The sequence below is a fragment of the Anas platyrhynchos genome, chromosome 9 (assembly GCF_047663525.1).
Source record: "Anas platyrhynchos isolate ZD024472 breed Pekin duck chromosome 9, IASCAAS_PekinDuck_T2T, whole genome shotgun sequence".
Taxonomy (NCBI): Eukaryota; Metazoa; Chordata; class Aves; order Anseriformes; family Anatidae; genus Anas; species Anas platyrhynchos.
The window spans coordinates 29,279,127-29,286,748 of record NC_092595.1 but is presented as its reverse complement, the minus strand read 5'-3'; the positions used below and the strand labels follow the sequence as shown (position 1 = coordinate 29,286,748).

Here is a 7,622-nt window from a genome sequence, read left to right as displayed (position 1 = left end):
TCCCACCCTCAGTGTTTCTTCTGTACCATGCACGTGCTTCTGACCTCCCTACTTCTTGTTGTCCTCTCCTAGCAGCTCTAATGCCAGTTGAAAGAGCCCTTCCATTTTTGAGAAGCAAACTGGTTAATTTCAGCATCTTCTGATGCATCGCAAATGTTCAGGGTTTTTAGGAAGTCGTTTATTTAAAGTTTTCAGAGTAATTTTGGTAGACAGTGTGCAAGGTTAAGAAAACCTCTGAATGCTTGTATTTGATCTGCAGGTACCTGACTATGCCACAAGGATTAAAGAGCCGATGGATCTTTTAACAGTTCTGACTCAAATTGACTCGTGCCAGTACCCCGCTGCAGGAGACTATCTGAAGGACATCGATCTAATCTGTAACAATGCCTTAGAGTACTACCCAGATCAAAGATCTACAAGTGAGGATGTGCTTTTTAGCCCTAGTTTAAAAAATCTGTCAAACGTATAGATGGATAAATGCTGTGTGCGGACAATAGACTTTGGATGGATTCGATGATTTTGGACATCCACAGAGAACATCTCTTACCACATTGTAAATATTTTATCATTTTGCTACTTGGGCATGGAATTGTGATATAAATGTTCCCAAGGAACTAGTGCTTTTGTTTTAATTAACTTCTATGTTGATATGCTGAAAATATTCACTGAGATAACCTTTCGGAACCAACCTATGAAGAAAGCAATTTTTTTCTGTGATCAAAACAGTTTCATTGGTTGGTAGACAACATTCAGTTAAAGTCTGTAAAATTTCAGATTGTCACAGAGCCTATGTTTTGCAAGACACTGCATATTCAATGGTGAGGAACAAAATGGTACAGAGTTTGGACGACTTTGTGAACAAATTAAAGAATCTCGTGAGAAAAGAGGTACGTGCTTTAACGCTAAGGATTTTAAGACTTGTCTCTGCATTTGTAACTGAAAATGCACAACGAAGATCTTTGGTATCTATTCTTTAATGCAAGGTCGCACCTCTCCAGCATGTGCTCCATGTGACAACTCCAAGTCACCACAGCAGAACCCTGCTACTGAAGACGACAAACCAGATGAAGAGAGTAATGAAAATGAGGCGATGACAGCGGCACCTGTAGATGCCAGTACACCCATTTCTAATGGTAAGTTGCATTTTATTCAGCTGCTCTTGTCATTCATACCTTCTCTGTCCTTGAGGCGCAACAGGTGTCTCTGATGCCTGGCTCTTTATGCCAGAGGTATTTTGTTTTCAAATTTACTTCAAAATGTGAGAGAGAAATCCAGAGGTCATCCATTCAATATAGTTATGAATTAAAGTTCAAAGAAAGTTGGTTTACAATATAAAAAACAAAAAAAAACAAAAAACAAAATAAAACAAAACAAACAAACAAAAACTTTGACGGCCCAATTGCCATTTAGTCGCCCCTAAATTGCTAATTCTTGAGGTAAAAAATGTTGTGGATGGCAGTTTCTGAATACTTAACTAGTTTTTAATTATGCAAAATGGTATTTTTACCCCCACTCCACCCCTCCCTTCCCCAAATGCTAAAATCTTAGCTACCTCATACTATGATTTCCAGTTGAAGGAGGGAAGTCTAACTAGTGAGAGTGGGAATTTTGCCATGGACTCCACCCATATCCTTTTGCAATACTATATGAATACTACGAATGTTGGGCAAAACCACAAAGTTTGTTTTTTCACAAAAGGTTTACCGAATCAGGAAGCATACGAGGTATAAGTCTTCACGTTTTTTCTCCTTTGAATATTCCCTTAAAATTGTCTCATTAATTAATCTCTTCCAAACATGTATTCAGCTTTTGAAGTCTTCAGCTTGATACCAGACTCGAAGGAGAGCTTATTTCCAGAGGCTTTTATGATGTTCATCTGTATTAGTTCATGCAGTAAGACAGTGACTTTATCAAATAACCTCACGTTGTATTAATACTGCCAATCCAAAGTAAGAATCCTCAGCATGTAAAATCCTGAAAGTGACTGTTTAGTGAATGAAATTCCATAGCAGTGTGTGTGGTTTGTTTGCTTGTTTTTAATCTTAATAGCAAACTGACCCCATTAACTTTCAACTCTTTTCTCAGCATATGTAGGCAGTGGTAGCTCAGTTCCTTTGTTTTCCTTGTCAGTCAAGTAAGATGAAGATAATGGATTTTGAAGAAAGAATTCTTTTGGTTATGTTTTGGATTACTTTTTTATGCTGTCTCTTTGTAGGTGCGTCAGAAAGAAAGTGCAGAAGGAACAACTGTGCGCATGCTGCAGCAAAGCGAAGAAGGAGTTCTCAATTCGATACAGAGAACAGAGTACCAACAGATGACCAAAACGATAGTGATGAAGAAGAGTTTGTGGACAAACATGTTTCTGACATATGTCAAGTAAAACTTAACACTGAAAAGGAAAGTGCTAAGCTTTGTGAATATTCCCCACCAAGATGGGGAACTATAACTAATGAAAATCCAAGTTCAAATGGTAAGGGAGAAGTCCAACAGATCCTTTAGCACCTTATTCTTGCTGAGGAGGATTGCACTATTTATTAGCTTTAGCCTTCAATTTCACTCTATTTTTTCTGTTACAGCTCTCAAAAGTCATCACACAGTTTATTCCGTAATGATGTTGCTCCTCTAATTGTGCAAGCCAAGCCCGCATGTTTCTGTAGGTGCTGTTTTTTTGATTCTGAAGTCTGTTTTTTTTCTAATGGTACCTAACTGAAAGCCAGCAGTCACTGACATTCTTTTATTGTACGAGGTGCTTTCCAATAACGAGCAGCTTAGGTGAAAAAGCTGCACTTCAAGATGCGTGGATCCAGAGTAACATGTGGAATAGGAGACTTAAGCCCTAATGTTGTACTCTAAGATGTGTTCCCTAACCTGAATTGGCAACATGACTATTTTTTTCCACTATTAAGCTTTTCATTAGTGCTTTTGGTTTGTTTGTGGGTATTTTTGTTTGCTTTTTTTGTCTTAGTTTCTAATTTTTGTGGAGCAGTGACTTTAGCTGGAAAGAAGGGAGAAGCCAAGTATTTCTCAGTGAAGACGATAACAATTCTGTCTCTGTATTTGTAGAAAGAGACTGTTTGGCAGGTACAGGATACTTCACTGAGACTGTATTCTAGATAAACAGAAAACCTGACTGAAGAAATCTGTGTCCTTCCAGATTCCTGGGCATTTCAAGCGGTGACTCCTGAACGTTCTTGGGAAGAAGACCAACAACAGGTAAGTGATGAGAACACTGTACAAGTCCCTACGGAGACAGACTACATAGTTATTGTGGATCGCTATGAGCTCAAAGTATGTCTAATTTCAGCTTTTTTTTAATGCTCAAATAGGACATATTCCTGCGTCATGTAAAATTGCAAATTAAGCCCATTGTTAACCAATGCCAATTAAAACAATTAATTGGAAGGACATACAGATAGTGAAATAATTCAGCCTGTAATGCACTGTGACTGTTTAGTTTCCACACCTCATGGAGATTTCTGTAGGCTACCATTTGCTTCTGGTCATCTGTAGTTTAGGAGACAGATTCTTTGCCTAATTTTTAAGACAAAAGGCCTTGCTGAATTTTAAAATACCACACTGACAACCTGCTAGTACTATTATGGATATCATTTTAATGATTCATAATTCTTATGATGGGTTTGAGGGCTTTTATTTGGGGATTTTTTTTCATGCTTTGATGTATTAAGAACCTGAAAAGGATCTTTATTTCTTGCAGTGATGATATTAAACCTGAAGTTAGCAGGTTGACGTAAACTAGCTAGCCATGGAGAAGTGACTACTTTTCTGAAATTCCTTGAAAGTGCAGTATTAGAATTTCTTATATTGTGTGTGTGTGTGTATATATATATATATATATAAATATATATATACATGAAGGAGGCAGAGTTTGCTGATAAGATGATAAGCAGCATTATTTCCAGGGGGCAGTAGTATTTCCATTTGGTATGGCTGCTCCCTAAAGCTACATGCTTGCAGGCTCACACAGGTAATGGACAGCTGTGGCAGTGGAAGAAGGTGCTGCCACTAGCTTGTCACTGTTGCTGTGCCAGAGATTATCATCTCTGCATCTTTGGTAATAGAAATGACTGTGTGAGAGAGAGGTGATTGCTACAAGCAGTCGCTTTGCTATTTACCCACCCCTGAATTTAAAGGTAGGATTGAGCAAACTAATCCACCTTTGCTCTGGGCGTTTGAGCAATCTGTTCTGCCAGCAGAGTTGTAGGCATGGCACACGTGGGTAAAGGTAATCACCTAAGGGTGCTTCCTTTTCCAGCTGGCACAGCTGTATCTACAAGATCTGCAGCCTTTTTACAGTGCCCCACGCTGCTGCAATGCTTCTCTAATGAAATGCAACAGTGGCTTTGCTGTGGCAGCAGCTGTCCTACAAAGAGGATCGTGTCATTCCCTGCTGCTTTGGGAGCAGTCGACTTGCAATTACAACCACTGATGTGATAGATTGGTTAGTAGTAAAAGATTGTCCGAAATTTCAGCCTTTCCTTTCTCTGAAATATGAAAAATTAACTCATTTTCCCTGCTGAAATCTCATGGGATATTTAATCTGTTCTCTGAAGTGTCACATTTTATTTAATAGCGTAAGAAAAAGTAGGCTCTCATTTGTATTGTTACTGTTCAACCTCCGAAAACATATAGAGCGTATTCAAAGTTGTTGTTTTGCTCCATTGTTGTCTTCAGAAATTGTTATGCTTTGTCACTGAGATAACGAAGGGATTTGACATTTATCACCTGGAAAAAGTATATGGCGTCATTAATCAGTGTATTTACAACCAGAGAGAAGACTACGACAAAACCGATTTGGTGGAGGTAATTTTTGTTTTGAATGCTAGCACTTTCTGTCACTGTTACGCAGTATTTGTGTGTTCTGGGGTATCGTGGTTGTTTAGCATTGCTCTTCACTGCTTAGCTGTCTGTGCACAGACAACAACAGTACGACTTCTCCCTTTCAGTCTGGAAGACGTTTATCCACCTTGCAAAACAATTGTTATATTTGGCATAACTGTTGGCAGTTTCTGCAGGAAAAAGCTTGAACTTGAAGACAATGGGTCCACCCACACAGCCCTTTCAAAGCAGTTAACCTTAGTCTGTCAGTAGTTTTCCTTGGGAACCATTTTGGGAGCGGGAGGACTACGAAGGGAAGGTGCTTTTCTAAGTCTTTCACTCGCTCTCTCCCTCTACAGCCAGTCATGCACGGTGATAGCAGTTGTTCCATCCTTGGAGAGAAATTTAAGTATATAACAAGAGTTTGAGACTTCTCTCTAGTCACACTCTAATCTCTTTTTAACTAATGCGCTTGAGCATCTGTAATTGGGGAGATTTCTGCCTGTGCCAGTTTTACACTGAGTCAAATTCTCTGGTCTCTTCCTGTAAAAGATGATTTCGGAGTTGTCCGAACTCCTCAGAAATCTGTGTGAGGCGTCCATGGTCCAAGTCAGGTGTTCCCAGTATACGCTTGGATATTCACTCTTCACATTGAAGATCCTTGAACCCATTTATCTTAGAGTTGCTTGTGCTTGAGAACAGATGAAATTTGTTGTGCCGATCAGTCTGCCTTGAAAAGAGAGTGCCTCTTTTTTTTAGGCACTGGTCATCTCGATCTCTTCTTCCACATGTGATAAAGAGTTAGAACGGACACTCTGTTCTGCCTGTGAGAGGATTATTTAGATTCAGGGAGGCCGCTCCTGAAAAAAAAAATGAGATCTTTTAGCTCGAGAAGGGATTTATTTATGTTATCTCATGGCCTGTGAACTTTTGTAACTTAACATTTAATTTAAGTGTTAAAAGTTAAGTAGCTTTCTTGGTTTTCTATTTCTTCCTTTAGCTTAGGCAAACAAATCTCTCCTATTCAGAGTGCACTGTACAAGTTAGTCAGGAGCGTGCTCTACTGTATGGAGAGAGAGAGAACTTAAGGAGTAATTATTCAAAGTCCAGAAATTAACTTGAGCTTGTTGTGGCTTCTCAGCAACTGTTTCTTCCTTCTAATTGTTGTGAAACCACTGCTGAGAGAGATCCATATAGTTTATATCCTCCTCTCTATTTTGGATGTGTAAGGATGCCTCTGAAGCTAGAAGGGGTAATAGGCCGTTGTGATGGTGGTAGCACACTGTTTGCTAAATATTACTAACCATGTATTACAAATTATTTATTTTTATAGTAATAGAAAGTGTTCTTAAGCTTTCATTTGTGCTTACTGCTATTTTAGTAATAGGTAGTAATGGTAATAGAAGGATGGTTGGACTAGATGATCTTGTGGGTCCTTTCCAACCTTGTGTTTCTATGATTCTTTCATGAGGTAGCTGTAGACCGCGATGAGGTCTCCCCTCAGCCTGCTCCTTTCCAGGCCGCACGGGCCCAGTGCCCTCAGCCGCTCCTCATATGTCTTCCCCTCAAGGCCCTTCACCATCTTCGTAGCTCTTCTCTGGACACTCTCCAACAGTTTAATGTTCTTTTTGTACTGTGGTGCCCAGAACTGCACACAGTGCTCGAGGTGAGGCCGCACAGCGCGGAGCAGTGCAGGACAATCACCTCCCTCAACCGATTAGCAGTGCTGTGCTTGATGCACCCCAGGGTATGGTTGGCCCTCCTGGCTGCCAGGGCACACTGCTGGCTCATACTCAACTTGCTGTCAACCACGACCCCCCTAGATCCGTCTCTGCAGAGCTGCTCTCCAGCATCTCATCGCCCAGTCTGTACATATAACCAGTGTTGCCCCGTCCCCCGGTGCAGGACCCGGCACTTGCTCTTGTAAAACTTCATGCGGTTGGTGATCGCCCAGCTCTCCAATCTGTCCAGATCTCTCTGCAAGGCCTTTCCACCCTCAACAGTCAACAACTTCAAGTTTAGTGTCATCAGCAAATTTGCTCAAAACACCTTCTAGTCCTACATCCAAATTGTTTATAAAAGCATTGAAAAGAACTGGCCCTAAAACGGAGCCCTGGGGGACCCCACTGGTGACCAGCCACCAGCCTGATGTAGCCCCATTTACCATAACCCTCTGAGCCCTACCCGTCAGACATTGCTCACCCATCGTATGATGTTTTTTATCTATGCTTGACATTTTTAATGGGATTGTGTATATGGTTTGCTTTTCTTGTTCTCTAAAATGACTTTTTGAGAAATCCTTTATATAATGAACATGAAGTTGAGGAATCACAGACAAGACAGGTGACAAGAACTTCTGAGGTGCTCAAAAGAGTACACCATAAAAATATCCATTTCTGCTTCCTAGCTTTTTTCCTAATCTGTTGTAAGTGCATTGTCATCTTTCTCCCGTGACTGCATTCTACAGGGCTGAGTTTTTGGGATACTAGCTAGCACTCCTGAGCACATTACTTCAGGTTTCTAGGCCAGTCTAATAAGCGTCTTCCACCACTGTGGCACCAGTATGAATATGAACCAGTCCTTTTTGTTAGAATTGTAGGGGTTGGAAGGGACCTGCAGAGATCATCGGGTCCAACTCCCCTGCCAAAGCAGGTTCCTTAGAGCAGGTTGCCCAGGTAGGCATCCAGATGGGCCTTGAATATCTCCAGAGAAGGAGACTCCACAACCTCCCTGGGCTGCCTGTCCCAGTGCTCCGTCACCCTCACCGTGAAGAAGTTCTTTCACAT

General features: G+C 40.8%; 1 long non-coding RNA gene across 1 annotated transcript; it reads left to right on the top strand.

Moving 5' to 3' along the window:
• Window positions 1–264: 264 nt before the first annotated feature.
• LOC140003220 (uncharacterized) lies at window positions 265–3,202 on the top strand. Its single transcript, XR_011811477.1, has 3 exons — window positions 265–887; window positions 984–1,133; window positions 2,216–3,202. It is a non-coding gene; the product is annotated as an uncharacterized lncRNA (long non-coding RNA).
• The last annotated feature ends 4,420 nt before the right edge of the window (window positions 3,203–7,622 follow it).